General features: G+C 46.0%; 1 long non-coding RNA gene across 1 annotated transcript; it reads left to right on the forward strand.

Moving 5' to 3' along the window:
* The first annotated feature begins 11548 nt into the window (after positions 1–11548).
* LOC134943733 (uncharacterized) lies at positions 11549–22506 on the forward strand. The gene is made up of 3 exons (XR_010181712.1): positions 11549–11792; positions 20420–20545; positions 22131–22506. It is a non-coding gene; the product is annotated as an uncharacterized LOC134943733 (long non-coding RNA).
* The last annotated feature ends 1113 nt before the right edge of the window (positions 22507–23619 follow it).

Below are 23619 nucleotides of genomic sequence, written 5' to 3' on the forward strand. Positions count from 1 at the left end.
TGTCACATCCTGCTGTCCTTGTCTCTGTAGTCCGCAGGGACAGGGGGTGTCTGTGCCATGGATTCACATAATATATAACCACTCCACCTAGTGTCACATGGTCACATCCCTTAATGACATGTGACCACGCCCACGGCGCGCAGGCACAGTACCACTGAGAAAAAAATTCTGTGTGCACTACTGGTGTCAGTAAGAAGTGTCTGTCAGTAAGTAGTGTTTGTGTCAGTACATTTTGCATGGTGTCTGTGTCAGTAAGTTTTGTTTTATGTGTGTGTGTGTCAATAAGTAGTGTCTGTCAGTAGGTTTTGTACTGTGTGTGTGTCAGTAAGTAGTATCTGTCAGTAAGTGGTGAGTGTCTGTGTCAGTAATACCCCTTTCACACCGCAAAAATAACCTGGTATAGACTGGGTATATTGCTGGGTCGGCACGTTCCGATGTGTGTTGTGAAAGGGGTCATGGGCGAATTCTGGATTGCCTGACCCGGTAATTCAACCTGGGAATAAAGGGGTTATTCCCGGGTTAAATACCAGGTCCGGTGCAGTGTGAACGGGTCACCCAGGTCAATGCAACCCGGGACCCGTTCACTGCATAGGGATGATCTCATCTCCCAGCGCCGCCTCCTCACCTGATGCCGACTCCATCTCCGCCCACAGATGGCAACCCGAACCGGCAAATTGCCGGGTCGGGTTGGCGGTGTGTAGGGTCAAATGCCGGGCCCCACCCAGGAATGGACCCATTTCCAATTCCCAGGTGGGACCCGGCATTGTGATGTGAGAGCGGTATAAGTATTGTGTTGTGTGTGTGTCAGTAAGTAATGTCTGTGTCAGTAAGTTTATCTGTGTTGTTCGTGTGTGTCAGTCAGTAATATCTATCAGTAAATGGTGTCTGTGTCGGTAAGTTTTGTGTTGTGAGTGTGTGTGTGTGTTAGTAAATAGTGTCTGTCAGTAAGTGGTGATTGTGTCAGTAAGCTTTGTGTTGTGTGTGTGTGTCAGTAAGTAGTGTCTGTCAGTAAGTGGTGACTGTGTCACTCACATGGCATAGGCCACACCCCCTATTTAGACCACACCCACACCACACTGATCACACCCCCACATCACTAGTCACACCACCGCAGCGCTTGTCACACCTCCTGCCGAGGCACACAATAGGCCCTTCCTAAATTTCAGCTCCAGGCCCATATGGACCTTAATCTGGCACTGGGAACATGGGGATTATACCAAAGCTCCCAAACGGGCGGGAGAGTGCGGATGACTCTGCAGCACCGAATGAGCAAACTCAAGGTCCTCCTCAGCCAGGGTATCAAACTTGTAGAATTTTGCAAACGTGTTTGATCCCGACCAGGTAGCAGCTCGGGAAAGTTGTAAAGCCGAGACCCCTCGGGCAGCCGCCCAAGAAGAGCCCACCTTCCTCGTGGAATGGGCTTTGACTGATTTAGGATGCGGCAGTCCAGCCGCAGAATGTGCAAGTTGAATCGTGGAGCAGATCCAGCGAGCAATAGTCTGCTTAGAAGCAGGAGCACCCAGCTTGTTGGGTGCATGCAGGATAAACAGCGAGTCAGTCTTTCTGACTCTAGCCGTCCTGAAAACATAGATTTTCAGGGCCCGGACTACGTCCAGCAACTTGGAGACCTCCAAGTCCCGAGTAGCCGCAGGCACCACAATAGGTTGGTTCAAATGAAACGCTGATACCACCTTAGGGAGGAATTGGGGACGCGTCCTCAATTCTGCTCTGTCCATATGGAAAATCAGATAGGGGCTTTTACAGGACAAAGCCGCCAATTCTGACACCCGCCTAGCCGAAGCCAAGGCCAAAAGCATGACCACTTTCCACGTGAGATATTTTAATTCCACGGTCTGAAGTGGCTCAAACCAATGTGATTTTAGGAAATCCAACACAACGTTGAGATCCCAAGGTGCCACTGGGGGCACAAAAGGGGGCTGAATATGCAGCACTCCCTTAACAAACGTCTGAACTTCAGGCAGTGAAGCCAGTTCTTTTTGAAAGAAAATAGACAGGGCCGAAATCTGGACTTTAATGGATCCCAATTTTAGGCCCATAGTCACTCCTGACTGTAGGAAGTGCAGAAATCGACCCAGCTGAAATTCTTCAGTGGGGGCCTTCATAGCCTCACACCAAGCAACATATTTTCGCCATATGCGGTGATAATGCTTTGCTGTCACATCTTTCCTAGCTTTTATCAGCGTAGGAATGACTTCATCTGGAAAGCCCTTTTCCATCAGGATCCGGCGTTCAACCGCCATGCCGTCAAACGCAGCCGCGGTAAGTCTTGGAACAGACAGGGCCCCTGCTATAGCAGGTCCAGTCTGAGAGGCAGAGGCCAAGGGTCCTCTGAGATCATTTCTTGTAGTTCCGGGTACCAAGTCCTTCTTGGCCAATCCGGAACGATGAGTATAGTTCTTACTCCTCTCTTTCTTATTATCCTCAGCACCTTTGGTATGAGAGGAAGAAGAGGGAACACATAAACCGACTGGTACACCCACGGTGTCACTAGAGCGTCCACAGCTATCGCCTGAGGGTCCCTTGACCTGGCGCAATATCTTTTTAGCTTTTTGTTTAGGCGAGACGCCATCATGTCCACCTGTGGCCTTTCCCAACGGTTTACAATCAGTTGGAAGACTTCTGGATGAAGTCCCCACTCTCCCGGGTGGAGGTCGTGCCTGCTGAGGAAGTCTGCTTCCCAGTTGTCCACTCCCGGAATGAACACTGCTGACAGTGCTATCACGTGATTTTCCGCCCATCGGAGAATCCTTGTGGCTTCTGCCATCGCCATCCTGCTTCTTGTGCCGCCCTGTCGGTTTACATGGGCGACCGCCGTGATGTTGTCTGACTGAATCAGCACCGGCTGGTTTTGAAGCAGGGGTCTTGCCTAACTTAGGGCATTGTAAATGGCCCTTAGTTCCAGAATATTTATGTGTAGGGAAGCCTCCTGACTCGACCATTGTCCTTGGAAGTTTCTTCCCTGTGTGACTGCCCCCCAACCTCGGAGGCTTGCATCCGTGGTCACCAGGACCCAGTCCTGTATGCCGAATCTGCGGCCCTCTAGAAGATGAGCACTCTGCAGCCCCCACAGCAGAGACACCCTGGCCCTCGGGGACAGGGTGATCAGCCGATGCATCTGAAGATGCGATCCGGACCACTTGTCTAACAGATCCCACTGAAAGATCCTTGCATGGAACCTGCCAAATGGAATTGCCTCGTAAGAAGCTACCATCTTTCCCAGGACTCGCGTGCAGTGATGCACCGACACCTGTTTTGGTTTCAGGAAGTCTCTGACCAGAGATGACAACTCCTTGGCCTTCTCCTCCGGGAGAAACACCTTCTTCTGTTCTGTGTCCAGAATCAACCCAGGAACAGCAGACGCGTCGTAGGAACCAGCTGCGACTTTGGAATATTCAGAATCCAGCCGTGCTGTTGTAGCACTTCCTGAGATAGTGCTACTCCGTGAGCGATTCCATTTTGAACTTGAACCTTCTTATATAAGTGTTCAAGGATTTCAAATTTAGAATGGGTCTCACCGAACCGTCTGGTTTCGGTACCACAAACATTGTGGAATAGTAACCCCGTCCCTGTTGAAGGAGGGGAACTTTTATTATCACCTGCTGGAGGTACAGCTTGTGAATTGCCGCCAGCACCACCTCCCTGTCCGGGGGAGTAGCTGGCAAGGCTGATTTGAGGTAACTGCGAGGGGGAGACGTCTCGAATTCCAGCTTGTATCCCTGAGATACCACTTGTAGAACCCAGGGATCCACCTGTGAGCGAACTCACCGGTCGCTGAAGTTCCGTAGACGGGCCCCCACCGCACCTGGCTCCACCAGTGGAGCCGCAGCGTCATGCGGTGGATTTAGTGGAAGCAGGGGAGGATTTTTGTTCTTGGGAACTGGCTGTATGGTGCAGCTTTTTCCCTCTACCCCTGCCTCTGGGCAGAAAGGACGCGCCTTTAACCCGCTTGCCTTTCTGGGGCCGAAAGGACTGTACCTGATAATACGGTGCTTTCTTTGGCTGTGAGGGAACCTGAGGTAAAAATGTCGACTTCCCAGCTGTCGCTGTGGAAACGAGGTCCGAGAGACCATCCCCAAACAATTCCTCACCCTTGTAAGGCAAAACCTCCATGTGCCTTTTAGAATCCGCATCACCTGTCCACTGCCGAGTCCATAATACTCTCCTGGCAGAAATGGACATTGCATTTATTCTAGATGCCAGCCGGCAAATATCCCTCTGTGCATCTCTCATGTATAAGACTACGTCTTTAATATGCTCTATGGTTAGCAATATAGTGTTCCTGTCAAGGGAATCAATGTTATCAGACAGGGAATCAGACCACGCTGCTGCAGCACTGCACATCCTGCAATAGCAGGTCTCAGTATAGTACCTGAGTGTGTATATACAGACTTCAGGATAGCCTCCTGCTTTCTATCCGCAGGCTCCTTTAAGGCGGCCGTATCCTGAGACGGTAGTGCCACCTTTTTGACAAGCGTGTGAGCGCTTTATCCACCCTCGGGGATGTCTCCCAACGTACCCTGTCCTCTGGCGGGAAAGGGTAAGCCATTAGTAACTTTTTAGAAATCACTAGTTTTTTATCAGGGGAAGCCCATGCTTCTTCACACACTTCATTTAACTCATCTGAAGGGGGAAAAACCACTGGCTGCTTTTTCTCCCCAAACATTATACCCTTTTCTCTATCGTCCTAGTGGATGCTGGGGTTCCTGAAAGGACCATGGGGAATAGCGGCTCCGCAGGAGACAGGGCACAAAAAGTAAAGCTTTAGTATCAGGTGGTGTGCACTGGCTCCTCCCCCTATGACCCTCCTCCAAGCCAGTTAGATTTTTGTGCCCGGCCGAGAAGGGTGCAATCTAGGTGGCTCTCCTAAAGAGCTGCTTAGAAAAGTTTAGCTTAGGTTTTTTATTTTACAGTGAGTCCTGCTGGCAACAGGATCACTGCAACGAGGGACTTAGGGGAGAAGAAGTGAACTCACCTGCGTGCAGGATGGATTGGCTTCTTGGCTACTGGACGTCAGCTCCAGAGGGACGATCACAGGTACAGCCTGGATGGTCACCGGAGCCTTGCTGCCGGCCCCCTTGCAGATGCTGAAGTAAGAAGAGGTCCAGAATCGGCGGCAGAAGACTCCTCAGTCTTCTAAAGGTAGCGCACAGCACTGCAGCTGTGCGCCATTTTCCTCTCAGCACACTTCACACGGCAGTCACTGAGGGTGCAGGGCGCTGGGAGGGGGGCGCCCTGGGAGGCAAATGAAAACCTATTTTGGCTAAAAATACCTCACATATAGCCTCCGGAGGCTATATGGAGATATTTAACCCCTGCCAGAATCCGTTAAAAGCGGGAGATGAGGCCGCCGAAAAAGGGGCGGGGCCTATCTCCTCAGCACACAGCGCCATTTTCCCTCACAGAAAGGCTGGAGGGAAGGCTCCCAGGCTCTCCCCTGCACTGCACTACAGAAATAGGGTTAAAACAGAGAGGGGGGGCACTAATTTGGCGTTAGAAATATATAAAACAGATGCTATGTCCCTATATAATTATAGCGTTTTTGGTGTGTGCTGGCAAACTCTCCCTCTGTCTCTCCAAAGGGCTAGTGGGTCCTGTCCTCTATCAGAGCATTCCCTGTGTGTGTGCTGTGTGTCGGTACGTGTGTGTCGACATGTATGAGGACGATGTTGGTGAGGAGGCGGAGCAATTGCCTGTAATGGTGATGTCACTCTCTAGGGAGTCGACACCGGAATGGATGGCTTATTTAGGGAATTACGTGATAATGTCAACACGCTGCAAGGTCGGTTGACGACATGAGACGGCCGACAAACAATTAGTACCGGTCCTGACGTCTCAAAAACACCGTCAGGGGTTTTAAAACGCCCGTTTACTTTAGTCGGTCGACACAGACACAGACATGGACACTGAATCCAGTGTCGACGGTGAATAAACAAACGTATTCCTTATTAGGGCCACACGTTAAAGGCAATGAAGGAGGTGTTACATATTTCTGATACTACAAGTACCACAAAAGAGGGTATTATGTGGGATGTGAAAAAACTACAGTAGTTTTTCCTGAATCAGATAAATTAAATAAAGTGTGTGATGATGCGTGGGTCCCCCCCGATAGAAAATTATGGGCGGTATACCCTTTCCCGCCAGAAGTTAGGGCGCGTTGGGAAACACCCCTTAGGGTGGATAAGGCGCTCACACGCTTATCAAAACAAGTGGCGGTACCGTCTATAGATAGGGCCGTCCTCAAGGACCAGCTGACAGGAGGCTGGAAAATATCATAAAAAGTATATACACACATACTGGTGTTATACTGCGACCAGCGATCGCCTCAGCCTGGATGTGCAGAGCTGGGGTGGCTTGGTCGGATTCCCTGACTAAAAATATTGATACCCTTGACAGGGACAGTATTTTATTGACTATAGAGCATTTAAAGGATGCATTTCTATATATGCGAGATGCACAGAGGGATATTTGCACTCTGGCATCAAGAGTAAATGCGATGTCCATATCTGCCAGAAGATGTTATGGACACGACAGTGGTCAGGTGATGCAGATTCCAAACGGCAAAAAGGTGTATTGCCGTATAAAGGAAGAGGAGTTATTTGGGGTCGGTCCATCGGACCTGGTGGCCACGGCAACTGCTGGAAAATCCACCGTTTTTACCCTAAGTCACATCTCTGCAGAAAAAGACACCGTCTTTTCAACCTCAGTCTTTTCGTCCCTATAAGATCATATCTGCCCAGGGATAGAGGAAAGGGAAGAAGACTGCAGCAGGCAGCCCATTCCCAGGAACAGAAGCGCTCCACCGCTTCTGACAAGTTCTCAGCATGGCGCTGAGACCGTACAGGACCCCTGGATCCTACAAGTAGTATCCCAGGGGTACAGATTGGAATGTAGAGACGTTTCCTCTTCGCAGGCTCCTGAAGTCTGCTTTACCAAGGTCTCCCTCCGACAAGGAGGCAGTATGGGAAAAAATTCACAAGCTGTATTCCCAGCAGGTGATAATTAAATTACCCCTCCTACTACAAGGAAAAGGGGTATTATTCCACACTATATTGTGGTACTGAAGCCAGAAGGCTAGGTGAGACTTATTCTAAAAAATTTTTTGAACACTTACAAAGGTTCAAATCAAGATGGAGTCACTCAGAGCAGTGATAACGAACCAGGAAGAAGGGGACTATATAGTGTCCGGGGACATCAGGGATGCTTACCTCTATGTCCCAAATTTGCCCTTCTCACTAAGGGTACCTCAGGTTCGTGGTGCAGAACTGTCACTATCAGTTTTAGACGCTGCCGTTTGGATTGTCCACGGCACCCCGGGTCTTTACCAAGGTAATGGCCGAAATGATGATTCTTCTTCGAAGAAAAGGCGTCTTAATTATCCCTTACTTGGACGATCTCCTGATAAGGGCATAGTCCAGGGAACAGTTGGAGGTCGGAGTAGCACTATCTCGGATACTGCTACAACAGCACGGGTGGATTCTAAATATTCCAAAATCGCAGCTGATCCCGACGACACGTCTGCTGTGCCTAGGGATGATTCTGGACACAGTCCAGAAAAAGGTGTTTCTCCCGGAAGAGAAAGCCAGGGAGTTATCCGAGCTAGTCAGGAACCTCCTAAAAATAGTGCATCATTGCACAAGGGTCCTGGTAAAAATGGTGGCTTCCTACGAAGCAATTCCATTCGGCAGATTTCACGCAAGAACTTTTCAGTGGGATCTGCTGGAAAAATGGTCCGGATCGCATCTTCAGATGCATCAGCGGATAACCCTATATCCAAGGACAAGGGTGTCTCTCCTGTGGTGGTTATAGAGTGCCCATCTTCTAGAGGGCCGCAGTTTTGGCATTCAGGATTGGATGCTGGTGACCACGGAGCCCAGCCCGAGAGGCTGGGGAGCAGTCACACAAGGAAAAAATTTCCAGGGAGTGTGATCAAGTCTGGAGACTTTTCTCCACATAAATATACTGGAGCTAAGGGTAAAATTATAATACTCTAAGCTTAGCAAGACCTCTGCTTCAAGGTCAGCCGGTATTGATCCAGTGGGAAAAACATCACGGCAGTCGCCCACGTAAACTGACAGGGCGACACAAGAAGCAGGAGGGCAATGGCAAAAACTGCAAGGACTTTTCGCTGGGCGGAAAATCATGTGATAGCACTGTCAGCAGTGTTTCATCCCGGGAATGGAAACTGGGAAGCAGACTTCCTCAGCAGGCACGACCTCCACCCGGGAGAGTGGAAACTTCATCGGGAAGTTTTTTCCACATGATTGTAAACCGTTGGGAAATACCAAAGGTGGACATGATGGCGTCCCGTCTGAACAAAAAAAAACGGGACAGGTATTGCGCCAGGTCAAGAGACCCTCAGGCAATAGCTGTGGACGTTCTGGTAACACCGTGGGTGTACCAGTCGGTGTATGTGTTCCCTCCTCTGCTTCTCATACCTAAGGTGCTGAGAATTATAAGACGTAGAGGAGTAAGAACTATACTCATGGCTCCGGATTGGCCAAGAAGGACTTGGTACCCGGAACTTCAAGAGATGCTTACAGAGGTTTTATGGCCTCTGCCGCTAAGAAGGGACTTGCTTCAGCAAGTACCATGTCTGTTCCAAGACTTACCGCAGCTGCGTTTGTCGGCATGGCGGTGGAACGCCGGATCCTAAGGGAAAAAGGCATTCCGGAAGAGGTCATTCCTACCCTGGTCAAAGCCAGAAAGGAGGTGACCGCACAACATTATCACCACATGTGGCGAAAATATGTTGCGTGGTGTGAGGCCAGGAAGGCCCCACAAAGTAATTTCAACTCGGTCGTTTCCTGCATTTCCTGAAAACAGGAGTGTCTATGGGCCTCAAATTGGGGTCCATTAAGGTTCAAATTTCGGCCCTGTCGATTTTCTTCCAGAAAGAATTGGCTTCAGTTCCTGAAGTCCAGAATTTTGTCAAGGGAGTATTGCATATACAACCCCCATTTGTGCCTCCAGTGGCACTGTGGGATCTCAACGTAGTTCTGGGATTCCTCAAATCACATTGGTTTAAAACCAGTCAAATCTGTGGATTTGAAGCATCTCACATGAAAAGTGACCATGATCTTGGCCCTGGCCTGGACCAGGCGAGTGTCAAATTGGTGGTTTTTTCTCAAAAAAGCCCATATCTGTTTGTCCATTCGGACAGGGCAGAGCTGCGGACTCGTCCCCAGTTCTCTCCCTAAGGTGGTGTCAGTGTTTCACCTGAACCAGCTTATTGTGGTGCCTTGCACCTACTAGGGACTTGGAGGACTCCAAGTTGCTAGATGTTGTCAGGGCCCTGAAAATATGTTCCAGGACGGCTGGAGTCAGGAAAACTGACTTGCTGTTATCCTGTATGCACCCAACAAACTGGGTGCTTTTGCTTCTAAGCAGACTATTGCTAGTTGGATGTGTAATACAATTCAGCTTGCACATTCTGTGGCAGGCCTGCCACAGCCAAAATATGTAAATGCCCATTCCACAAGGAAGGTGGGCTCATCTTGGGCGGCTGCCCGAGGGGTCTCGGCTTTTACAACTTTGCCGAGCGGTTATTTAGTCAGGGGCAAACACGTTTGTAAAATCCTACAAATTTGATACCCTGGCTAAGGAGGACCTGGAGTTCTCTCATTCGGTGCTGCAGAGTCATCCGCACTCTCCCGCCCGTTTGGGAGCTTTGGTATTATCCCCATGGTCCTTTCAGGAACCCCAGCATCCACTAGGACGATAGAGAAAATAAGAATTTACTTACCGATAATTCTATTTCTCGGAGTCCGTAGTGGATGCTGGGCGCCCATCCCAAGTGCGGATTATCTGCAATACTTGTACATAGTTACAAAAATCGGGTTATTATTGTTGTGAGCCATCTTTTCAGAGGCTCCGCTGTTATCATACTGTTAACTGGGTTCAGATCACAGGTTGTACAGTGTGATTGGTGTGGCTGGTATGAGTCTTACCCGGGATTCAAAATCCTTCCTTATTATGTACGCTCGTCCGGGCACAGTATCTAACTGGCTTGGAGGAGGGTCATAGGGGGAGGAGCCAGTGCACACCACCTGATACTAAAGCTTTACTTTTTGTGCCCTGTCTCCTGCGGAGCCGCTATTCCCCATGGTCCTTTCAGGAACCCCAGCATCCACTACGGACTCCGAGAAATAGAATTATCGGTAAGTAAATTCTTATTTTTAGTGGTACCTGGGTTAATGTCAGAAATGTGCAACACATTTTTCATTGCCGTAATCATGCAACGGATAGCCCTAGTGGAATGTACATTAGTCTCGTCGTCGTCGACACTGGAGTCAGACTCCGTGTCGACATCTGTGTCTGCCATCTGAGGTAGCGGGCGTTTTTGAGCCCCTGATGGCCTTTGAGACGCCTGGGCAGGCACTGGCTGAGAAGCCGGCTGTCCCACAGCTGTTATGTCATCGAACCTTTTATGTAAGGAGTTGACACTGTCGGTTAATACCTTCCACATATCCATCCACTCTGGTGTCGACCCCGCAGGGGGTGACATCACATTTATCGGCACCTGCTCCGCCTCCACATAAGCCTCCTCATCAAACATGTCGACACAGCCGTACCGACACACCGCACACACACAGGGAATGCTCTGACTGAGGACAGGACCCCACCAAGTCCTTTGGGGAGACAGGTAGAGTGTATGCCAGCACACACCACAGCGCTATATAAACAGGAATTTACACTACACAAAGTGATTTTCCCCTATAGCAGCTATAATACACAGTTTTGCGCCTAAATTTAGTGCCCCCCCCTCTCTTTTTTACCCTATTGAGCCTGGAAACTGCAGGGGAGAGCCTGAGGAGCGTCCTTCCAGCGGAGCTGTGAAGAGGAAATGGCGCCAGTGTGCTGAGGGAGATAGCCCCGCCCCTTTTTCGGCGGGCTTCTCCCGCTCTTTATATTAATATTATGGCAGGGGATTTTTACACATATATAGTTTATTAGACTATATTATGTGTTTTTTGTCATTTTAAGGTAATCTAATTGCAGCCCAGGGCGCCCCCCCCCCCCCCAGCGCCCTGCACCCATCAGTGACCGGAGTATGTGGTGTGCATGGGGAGCAATGGCGCAAAGCTGCAGTGCTGTGCGCTACCTTAATGAAGACCGGAGTCTTCAGCCGCCGATTTCCAGGACGTTCTTCTTGCTTCTGGCTCTGCAAGGGGGACGGCGGCGCGGCTCCGGGACCGGACGACCGAGGCTGGGCCTGTGTTCGATCCCTCTGGAGCTAATGGTGTCCAGTAGCCTAGAAGCCCAAGCTAGCTGCAAGCAGGTAGGTTCGCTTCTCTCCCCTAAGTCCCTCGTAGCAGTGAGTCTGTTGCCAGCAGATCTCACTGAAAATAAAAAACCTAATAAATACTTTCTTTTCTAGGAGCTCAGGAGAGCCCCTAGTGTGCAACCAGCTCGAGCCGGGCACAGATTCTAACTGAGGTCTGGAGGAGGGGCATAGAGGGAGGAGCCAGTGCACACCAGTAGTCCTAATTCTTTCTTAGAGTGCCCAGTCTCCTGCGGAGCCCGTCTATTCCCCATGGTCCTTACGGAGTTCCCAGCATCCACTAGGACGTCAGAGAAATATAATAGAAGCAGTGTGCCCGACTCCTCTGCCAGACACACCGCTGATAACGCATGAAGTTCGGGCTGCATGCCTATGCACTTTCAGAGAACATAACCTAACAAGTGCAAAGACCTGAGCACTGGCTGCAGCACTGCCGACATCTGCAGCACAAGCAAGAAGGATAATGGAAGGACGAATGGCAGCAGTTAGGGTAAGTTATGGAGAGTCTCTTGCATTGGAGAGACAGGAACCACCAAACCCTACAAAAGATCTATAAACATTGATTTTAGGACTGTTCATGATTTTATACATTTTTAACCATGGTTTTTGCTGCTACATTATTTATATAATTCATATTTTCACACACTCATTATAATTAGCGCTTTCTCCGCCTATATATTTAAGTTTATTCAATTTGTTGTTTAAAAATAAAGCTGCTGTCACATTCTAGGTGCACTCGGTTATATTATTTTTACATTACAGCGTGCATGGCATAATGTGTATAAGGTGCTCTTCTGTGGCGTAACGTGTACTACTGTGTGTCGTAATGTGTATAAGGGGTACTACTGTGTGGTGTAATGTGTATAAAGGGTACTACTGTGTGGTGTAATGTTAACAATGGACACTAGTGTGCGGTATAATGTGAAATGCTAATGTTCATGTCTAAATCCCTAAGAAGTCCCAGGAGTTGATGATAGTGTCTCTACAGACACACCGAGAGATTCCGTCTTATGGGCAGAGTTATGGGACCAACACTTAGCATGGGGATGGTGAACGTCTAGATGGTGCTGCTGAAGTGGGTGTCCCAGAACATCGACAGTCAGATGCCTGGCTATACATACTGTATATATACTGGAATTACCATAAAGCCACGACTACAGCAAATGATGATAACACTGTGGCTGCAGCGTTCTCCTCAGAATCAGCACCTGGATTATTGACCATAAACATTTCCGTGGATTTTTCTGCTGGACCAACATTTTCAGGATTTAATACATTTTCTGTCTTATTTATTTATACATATTTATTGTTTTCTTTCTCATTTAAACAAGCCCTTTGTATTCAATTTATATGTTATTGTGATGTTTTACTTTTGGGAACCTCTGTGTTTCCCCAGTCATCAGTAGACTTTACACAGTTTTATAAACTAATACAGAAATTAGTTCCTTATTCGTTGTAATCTGCACTTTACTAATGCCCCTTGCCATACTTTCATGAGATCAATTGATTGATACATAGATATAGTGGGATATGGCATATTTTGTTAATATTCATAATGCCTACTTGAGAATGTCAAGATGCTTGGCTTGTCAACATTATCCATGTCAACACTGAGGAAAAGTCAACATGATTAAAATTTCAAGAAAACTTCCCTGGTGATCTAGTAGTGGTGATTTACCATACCTAGTACTGCGGGTCCGGTGGCCCCAGCAACTCCAGCAGCTCCAGCTGTGTCTTCAGGGTAGGGCGGTGAAGTCCTGATGACTTGTACCGGATCCTTAGGTACTTCCGGCAGCATGTATGACTAACCCTAACCCTCCCCCTTGTGCCTAACACTGACCTCGCCTCCTATAGCCTAACCATCACCTCCCGTAGCCTAACCCTCCGGCTAGTGTTCCAGAGATCTGGCCATGCACAGTAAACTCTTTTTGTATTATCTGTTTTCATACATTTTCACCATTCTATGAGGTCTATTCAGTAGCAGACGCAATAACATGTCCGCAGTGCGCACACCCAGGACATGCACTGGCCTGATTGACAAGCAGAGGCATTCGCGGGGGGTGGTAATGCGGCATTGCGGGGGCGTCACGGGGGAAAAAATGGTGGCCGGTTAGCAATCTTAGCAAAACTGAAGCTGATGAAGCTGAATAATGTCCTATATTCACCCCTACAACTGATGCCAACATACTTGGTAATTTTATGCAACAGAGACATTAATCTCATTATATCAGGAATTATCTGGCTAAAAATAAAATTACAATTAATAGCTTGTGACATCATAATTTAATGAATATTTTATCATATGTTTAATATGGCAACGGCACACAAATTCCATAGCTGAGTCCAGAACCGCTTATCAGGTAAATAAGATTAAATAAAGAGAGTAATAATAAAGAGTAAGCAAAACTGAGTGGTTCAAATTCCATTTTAATAATTAATCTATAAATTGGGCCACAGTTAGGATTTCTGTATCTAAACAAGAGTGGACTAGTCTGTTATACAAGCTGTGGCTGCACCAAGTACAACACAATATAGAAGAAGCACTTCAATACAATGAACTACAGAGGACATCTGAGTAACCAATGGTTCTCCACCATTGATGGTAGAGAGTTACCTACAGATTGTATGGTTGTTGTTTTTTATGTGGGAACACACAACACAACACAATTTCATAAAAATCCCATCAGTTGATAATGATATTGGTGACTGGTGGTGAAACCTTCTAAGGCACCACTACAGCATCCACAACTGCCCTAGATGTTGGGATCTTTCTCTCAGACTTTCACGTTAACACCACCGAACCCTCTGTTAAGCCCCATACACACTAGACGAGAAAATAAAAGATCTTTCTCAGAAGGAGCATTATGACTGAGATCTTTTACAATCTGGTTTAGTGTGTATACTCAATGTCATTAACGATGCGCGCTCCCACGCATCTTTAACGACCTCCTCCCTTGTCTGAACATGTACAGATGAGGGAGGTCCTCATTAATGACAGCCATGCTGCAGTTGCAGCATGGGTGTCGTTCTCCCCATCGTCGCTCCCTTCCCCATGGCAACGGCAAGTGTGTATGCACTTGCCGATGCCGGCACCCCGCCGGGTCCCTGCTGCTGCCAATATCTGCACCGGTAGAGGTCGTTTAGTGTGCATGGGCCTTTACTCATGGAACATCAGCAAGTGGAGCAGTATTTATCCTAGTATGTCATAAACAGTCACCCTTCTCTTACAAAGGGGGTGATGCAGGGTTGAATGTTAATCCATATGCATGGCGTATCCTGTGTCATTGCACTTTGCATGCTGAGTAATGGATGCTCTCAAGGACATATTTCATTCGTATCTACACCAGCAACCAAACCAAGTGGTGGAGCTGGGGTAAGACAGAGCGTTTTCATGTATGCAAAGTTTAGTGAGGGTGGGTATGCCTTGACATACAGTAAGCCAATATACACATTTTTAGAGGCGTATTTATTTTGCACTCTGTATAGGGTAAAGCAAGTTGTATTGATGATGGTGACTGGTAGTAAATTGGCGCACCTGCCGTTGTATGCATAGAGCTTGGTGTATAGGCAAATATACACATTTTTGCCATACATGTATACTCTGCAATGGACTGAAAGTGTCTGAGGTCACTTGCGCCAACTTTGGTTGGCACACGATAGGGCACCTGTGGCTGTTTATAATTTGTAAATGATGCTAAAGTACAAATTATAAGCAAGCCCAGGACCTGCAAATGTTTCCTTTTTGACAGCTAACTGTAAGTGTGCAGAATAGAGTGCATGAGTCTGTCTCTTTGGAATGTACGTCTTATGGAATGTACCTTTTGTTGTAACTCAATAAAAAAGATGTTTAAAAAAAAAAAGGTGCATGGAACCAATTTGAACTGTTAGAATGCAGGATAGTAACTAGGGTGGTGTGACATGCCACCTCACTGTGCACCACAATGCGGGGGGCGCTATTCTGTAGCACCTATCAGTTTTCTGTTTTACTCAATTTCACTTTCGATGCCCACCTCCCCCTCACGTCCCTAATCCCCTTCAGTCACACACTCCTTTATTTAAGGTGCATATTTCAAAAGGCTCTCATACTTCCCATACAGGAGCAAATAGTTCCATGTGTAAGGTGTCTGACTGCAATATGGAAGGGTACGGGTTTGCATCCTGGTCATGACAGTATTTTGAAATGTGTGCTTTAAATAAAGGAGGATATGACTGAAGGTCCTGGGTATGACTGCTAAGAAATGTATGATTTAAAATAAAGGATAATGGGCCTGATTCAGCTTCAGTCACAACTGCAAATAATTGTGCAATTGGCGATTTTAAGCAAACTACGCATGTCCAAACATAAGAGTGCACATGTGCCAGATCACAAACTGTGACAACTTAGCAGATTTGCGAACCAAAAAGAGGTCGCAAATAGATAACGGGGAAAAGTCATAGTGGAGGCGTGTCAGTGGGATGGTTTCGCAATTCTGAAAAATGGGGCATGTAACAGGGGTTGTATCGTGCCTGTGCCCTGGGCAGTGCATTCGCAAATCTGCTAAGAGGCAACCTTAAAATACTCACAAAGTGATAACAGCTTATGAGTAGCTATGGAGCCACACAGACTGGAAATCACCATGACAGGTGCACCACCATCGATGTTTCAGCTCATAATTTCACAATTAGTGCAAAATCATACACAGCTGATGTGTTAATGCTTGGCTAAGCTTTAGGACTTCAAACATGCTATTTTGAAATGTTTGGCAGCTTAATTGTTTTATAGCATTTAATGACATTAATCAATTAAGTCCTCAAAATCAACACTTTGCAATGTTTGATGACTTAATTGTTTAATGATGCATCATTAAGTGATATAATATGGGTTAGATATTTTTTAGGTCAAGCAGACCAAAAAATAAATAAATCTGATCTCCTGTTTGCAAATGTCTGCTAAATAGGGAACATTCGCAAAGTTCCTAAAGGGTACACTCTCGCATCGCTGAACTGCAAGGTACTCCAGGTGCCTCCTCTTTTGCAGGGCTGCCATAAGAAATTAAGGGGCCCGGGGCCGACAAAATAGACAGGGCCCCCCCCACCAATAAAAACAAGATTCTGCCACACCGCTCCACCACTATGTGATGTCACACATCATCACGTTACATATAGGTGAAGCATTGCAAACCTGCAGGAACGATTCACAAAGCTGATGCACAGGGAAGGCTTGTTTTAAGTCCTCCCTGCACAGCAGCCCGCTGTTGTTACGCTGCCTGTGCAGCTCTCCAGATATTGGCGGTAGGAGCCAGCAGTGGGCCCCCCTCTCTATAAGGGCCCGGGACTCCAGTCCCCACAATCCCCCTCCGATGGCTGCCCTGCTCTTTTGTGTACTGAATTTTTTTTATTGCAAGTTTGCGTTGTGTGAGTGTATTGTGTGTATGAGCAGATTTGCGATTGATCACAAATAAATGCAAATTACCTATGGTCAAAAAATTAAAATGGTGGTGCCCACCTGATGTCTTCATCAGACTGTGAAAGCACTGTGTACCGTTTGGTCATGTGACCGGATTACGTGACACAGTAGGCTACAGTGGGAATGTGGGCCTGAATTTTGCTGTGACACGCCGCAAAGCAGAACGGCATTAAAAGCTGCAAAAGTGCAGGGATTGTAGTTTGTAAAAAAAAATCATGTGAATTATCTTTATGATTTGTCCTCTTTTATTGATTTAAAAGAAATCCAGGTTAAAGGATGGATAGTTGTCAATGCTATAAGAGTGGTGAGAACCCATATTTGCTAAATGTCCCAAGCGTTTGGTAGTCTTATGTGATGCGGTTATACTGCACTGAAAAGTAATGACATGACAGTTTCATATGAAGAAAGTGCCGCCAGCTCATTTGGCTTGGCATAAATGATTTCTCATTATTAATTTATTAGATAATTATGATGAATCTACAGTATTAATACTTAATCACTGTGGGCATTTTGCCGAACTCCCATAGACCTTAGAATACCAGCACGCTGAACACACTTGTCAGTAGAAGTAAATGCTCAAAGCATGAATGGTTTACACTGCGGCAGGAAGCAGCGGCTTACAAAAGACGCCACTTCGTAAATAAAGCCCATCATGGATATTTTTTGCCACTTTCAGAAACAGAAACTGTGACAGAAACAGTTTGATGCATCGATTATTTTGTTAGCTAATTAGCCAGTTAACATGACAGCAAGGAGAGTCATAGCCTATGTTACTATGAGGATCTCAAAGAACATTTCCGTGAATATCCAATCAAAATAGGTTCTGTTGTTGTTGAGTTTATTGCAAACGTATATACAGTATATAAACAGCTCCTGAGGAAAACAAACAGCAGGTTGGTTAAAACGATCATCGGGTAGGCTGTTGCTGCTGATCCATGGACATTTCATGGACTCCATGTGAGTTTTCCAAAATACAAGCTGCATAAACGTAAGTGCTGGTTCTTTGCTGTTTTCATGAAAGTAAGTGTGTTTATTTTCTCATATGAAACTGGCACCCCACATTATATGATGGAGTCCTTCTGGTCTGCACTAATATATATATATATATATATATATATAAATACAGGAGGTACCGGAAGGTGTGACGCTGGTGACACTTGATGTCACCAGCCTATACACATGTATTCCGCATAAGGCTGGAGTGGAGGCGGTACGTAAGTTGATCTATGGCAACGCACTTTACAATGGACCTGATAATGGGGGTAATTCCAAGTTGATCGCAGCAGGATTTTTGTTAGCAGTTGGGCAAAACCATGTGCACTGCAAGGAGGCAGATATAACATGTGCAGAAAGAGTTAGATTTGGGTGGGTTATTTTATTTCTGTGCAGGGTAAATACTGGCTGCTTTATTTTTACACTGCAAATTAGATTGCAGATTGAACACACCACACCCAAATCTAACTCTCTCTGCACATGTTAAATCTGCCTCCCCTGCAGTGCACATGGTTTTGCCCAACTGCTAACAAAAATCCTGCTTCGATCAACTTGGAATTACCCCCTTTGATCTGTTCTTAACGCTACTTCGTTTTACTTTAGAGCACAATTATTTTATGTTCAATGGGGTGTTTTATAAACAGGTCACGGGCTGTGCAATGGGGTCCTCGGTGGCTCCGTCTTTCGCAAATTGCTACATGTGGGAGACGGAGAAAGGTATTTTCTTTGAAGATCAATGTATTTCTGATGCATTATTCATTTATCATCGATACATAGATGATCTTTTGATTTTTTGGCTGGATGATATCTCTATTTTGACTTCCATTGTAGAAAAACAAAACGCCGTGAGCAATCCGATCAAGTTCACCATGACCAGTAGTGATCACGCAATTTGCTTTTTAGACGTTTACATTCAGATCAGGAATAAACAGATACAAACATCCCTATACACAAAACCTACTGATCGTAATACTATTCTACACACCAACAGTTTCCACCCTAAAACTACCACTTGGGGGCTCCCGTACTCGCAGTTTTTGCGAGTTTGCAGAGCCAACAGTGACTTAGTCACGGCATCAGGTCAGTTGGATGCCATGGTATAAAAATTTAGGGAAAGAGGTTATGCTGTAAAAGATTTGAAAAAAGCCAGGGATAGGGCTTTATGGGTGGCTCAACGACAACCCATAGATCCTGTGTGTAAAAAACAAACAAAAACAGAGGTAGTCACCTGGGTGAATGAATACAACACACAAAGCCCACGTACCACACAACAGGCGAAAAAGTTATGGCATATGGTCAGGACGGACCCAGATCTTAAATGTTTTCATAAAACGAGGTTAAAGGGGGGTACTCACAGAGCGATATTCTAAGCAATCTGACTAGATTGCTTAGAATATAAGCCTGATCGCTCCGTGTGTACCCCTTACAGCGATAGCGATGCGCAGCCCCGCGCATCGCTATCGCTGCTGCTAGATTGGCCTGCCGTGCAGGCCAATCTAGCGGGACGCTCACTTCACCCGCTGGGTGAAGAGAGCGGCCCCCCCATCTCCCCCCGCACGCTCAGCACACATCGCGCTGTGTTGAGCGGCGGGAGAGATGTGTGCTGAGCGGTTCGCTCAGCACACATCTCTCTCTGCATCGGCCCGTCTATATGGGCCTTAAGACCCAGTTTTTCACGTGGTAGAAATCTAAAAGACCTTTTAGTTAAAACTGAAGTAACTGGTTTCCTGACACCGGCTACACCCCAAAACTTTCTCAGCCGCAAGAACGGCTGTCATAAGTGTTTGGGATGTACCACTTGTTCATTTTTGCTAACAGGGGACACTATAGCCCATCCACATACCGGAAAAAGATTTAACATCAAATGGCCACTCACCTGCACGAGCAAATTTGTGATTTACGTTATAGTTTGCCCCTGCGGCCTTTACTATGTTGGGAAGACCGAGTGCCAGCTTAAGGTCAGGCTTACCCAGCATAGATCGCCCATTAGAAATGCATTAACATCAGGAACAAGCGAACAACCGGTGGCCCGCCATTTTGCAGAATTTAAACATAATTTGGCAAGTCTGAGATATAAGGCGATAGACCATATACCTCCATCACATCGTGGGGGTGACCGGGGTAAAAAAACTCTTACAGTTAGAGTCACAGTGGATTTTCCGGTTGGACTGTTTGTCCCCAAAAGGCCTTAATGAAACTCTTGGCCTAGCGCATTTTCTGTAATTCAGTAAACATCATGTGATCCACTGTACTATTAGTAAAATGAATGATTCTTGGCATTAGGGTGAATTCCCAGGGGTGTACACTAGAGGGCAGTAAAGCCCTATGGAATGCCCAACTTTCCTCGGTATAGGATTGGAATTCTTTATGTAATTCTTTATTTGATTTTAACTTGGTAGACATGGTGAGCACGTTATTTTCACATAATTACTGTATTCTGACAATAATTTTACACTTAAAATGACTACTGCACATTAAAAGTGTTCACTTGACCTTTGAATTAGCACACGAAAAACGACTTTTTAAACAATTTTTTAAAAGTTTTTATTGTCTCTAATTTTATATATGTATTGTGATGCACTTGTGGTTAAATGAAATGTATATTTAGCACTGTATGGCACTTTAAAATAACATTTTATGCATGCATATTGTTCATTACACACTGCTCTGTTTAACAGTGTGTAACCATGGTGACTGGGGCCGGTCGGGTGACGTCACTTCCGGTGCGCCGGGGGACCCGCGGCCGGAAGCCCCACTGCTGAACGGCGTCCACGAGTGCCTGGGGACACACTGGAGGAAGGAGGGTAAGATGTCTAATACTGTTATCTATTTAATGCACTGTTTTTGTTGTTTCTGGTTGTCTGAGGAAGGGGATCTTTGCCCCGAAACGTCACATTCAAACTGCCCCGAGGGGCTTGTTCACTGTTTCCTGGTTTGTGAAAGTCTCTGAGTGCCGCCCAGCCTATGGAATATATATATATATATATATATATATATATATACGTTGGATGGTAAGGCACTCCTAAAGCTGAATCTTCAAACGCCGGAGCCTCCGTGTAGCAGAAGCAATATAATCAAAAAGGATGTGGCACTCACGGCAGGATACAAATGGTCAAACACATGAGTGTTTGACCATTTGTATCCTGCCGTGAGTGTCACGTCCTTTTTGATTTTATATATATATATATATATATATATATATATATATTTATTGTATTATATATATATATATATATATATATATATATATATATATGATAGTGAAGACATTTACAGTATACACTGTTACTGTGAGCTTGGATTAACAACCAGGCCTATTACATGTGCAATATCTCTGTAAAAGCTGTCACTCGAGAAACAAAGTTTATATTTAGGACCCCATTTATCAAGCCTTGGAGAGTGATAAATAGCACAGTGATAAAGTACTAACCTACCAGCTCCTAACTGCCATGTTACAGGTTGTGGTTGAAAAATGACAGTTAGGAGCTGATTGGCTGGTACTTTATCACCATGCAATTTATCACTTTCCAAGGCTTGATAAATCTGGGCCTATATTCCAAAGCCTTCTGTTATAATCCAAAATGCAGGGCTGTAGCTAGGGTGGTGTGGCCGGTGCTCAGCACACAGCACATTTGCCCTGTGGGCGCACCTTCTGCATCCACCCGCAATTGCCTGCCAATGTATGCGCCGCCACCAGCTGCAACACTGCCTGCTGTAATATATAGTAGAAGCAGTGTGCCCGACTCCTCTACCAGACACACCGCTGATAACGCATGAAGTTGGGGCTGCATGCTTATGCACTTTCAGAGAACATAACCTAACAAGTGCAAAGACCTGAGCACTGGCTGCAGCACTGCCGACATCTGCAGTACAAGCAAGAAGGATAATGGAAGGACGAATGGCAGCAGTTAGGGTAAGTTATGGAGAGTCTCTTGCATTGGAGAGACAGGAACCACCAAACCCTACAAAAGATCTATAAACATTGATTTTAGGACTGTTCATGATTTTATACATTTTTAACCATGGTTTTTGCTGCTACATTATTTATATAATTCATATTTTCACACACTCATTATAATTAGCGCTTTCTCCGCCTATATATTTAAGTTTATTCAATTTGTTGTTTAAAAATAAAGCTGCTGTCACATTCTAGGTGCACTCGGTTATATTATTTTTACATTACAGCGTGCATGGCATAATGTGTATAAGGTGCTCTTCTGTGGCGTAATGTGTATAAGGGGTACTACTGTGTGGCGTAATGTGTATAAAGGGTACTACTGTGTGGTGTAATGTTAACAATGGACACTAGTGTGCGGTATAATGTGAAATGCTAATGTTCATGTCTAAATCCCTAAGAAGTCCCAGGAGTTGATGAAAGTGTCTCTACAGACACACCGAGAGATTCCGTCTTATGGGCAGAGTTATTGGAGTGGCACCATACACCTAGCATGGGGATGGTGAACGTCTAGATGGAGCTGCTGAAGTGGGTGTCCCAGGACATCGACAGTCAGATGCCTGGCTATACATACTGTATATATACTGGAATTACCATAAAGCCACGACTACAGCAAATGATGATAACACTGTGGCTGCAGCGTTCTCCTCAGAATCAGCACCTGGATTATTGACCATAAACATTTCCGTGGATTTTTCTGCTGGACCAACATTTTCAGGATTTAATACATTTTCTGTCTTATTTATTTATACATATTTATTGTTTTCTTTCTCATTTAAACAAGCCCTTTGTATTCAATTTATATGTTATTGTGATGTTTTACTTTTGGGAACCTCTGTGTTTCCCCAGTCATCAGTAGACTATACACAGTTTTATAAACTAATACAGAAATTAGTTCCTTATTCGTTGTAATCTGCACTTTACTAATGCCCCTTACCATATTTTCATGAGATCAATTGATTGAGACATAGATATAGTGGGATATGGCATATTTTGTTAATATTCATAATGCCTACTTGAGAATGTCAAGATGCTTGGCTTGTCAACATTATCCATGTCAACACTGAGGAAAAGTCAACATGATTAAAATTTCAAGAAAACTTCCCTGGTGATCTAGTAGTGGTGACTTACCATACCTAGTACTGCGGGTCCGGTGGCACCAGCAACTCCATGTCACGAACCGGTCTCTTACCTTTGCGGGTTCTGGGGTTCATCCGTTGCCAGTGCGGTTGCTCGCGGTGCTGTGCGCCCGTGTGGGGACGCGGCGTGATCGGTGGCACAGGTAATGCAGAATCTGGGAACTGTGAGTGCGGGGACCAAATGGCCTAAGGCACTACGGTGTGTCTGCTGTATAGGAGGTGGCCATGTTGGAGACCAAATAGGTAATACAGAGCACTTGTGAAAACACCTGTGGGCAGGTGTAAGCTAATCCCATGCTTGTGCTGCCTTTAAGTAGGCTGGGATTATGTTACTCTGGGCCAGTGCTTTGTTGTATCAACGCTGTGCTCTAGCTCTGAGCTCTCTCCGTGCATTCCTGTGTGATTCCCGTGGTCCAGATATCGCCTCCGTTCCCAGAGGTTCGTCTGCAGCCTTCACTGCAAAAGATCCACCGGCTCTCCGCTGTGTTGTCAGTTAATTGCACACCTACTGGAAATAGTTGGATTCCCAGAGTCCTGCATGAGGTTACCTTGTCTGCCTGTCTTCAACCATACAAAGTTTGGAGGATTCCACTACCCTCAGCTGTTCGTTTGTGCTACTCTGCATTTAACCCGTTCATCACCTTGTCATCTGCTACAGTTTTCACAGTGTCTCCGGAAACCGCAAGTAACCCAATTAAGTACTTTTATTTTCTATGTTACCATAACAAGGATAATTCTTCACAGCCTCTCAGTTAACTCTTAAAACTTCATTGCAAATCCTTAC

The sequence above is a fragment of the Pseudophryne corroboree genome, chromosome 7, assembly GCF_028390025.1.
Source record: "Pseudophryne corroboree isolate aPseCor3 chromosome 7, aPseCor3.hap2, whole genome shotgun sequence".
Lineage (NCBI taxonomy): Eukaryota > Metazoa > Chordata > Amphibia > Anura > Myobatrachidae > Pseudophryne > Pseudophryne corroboree.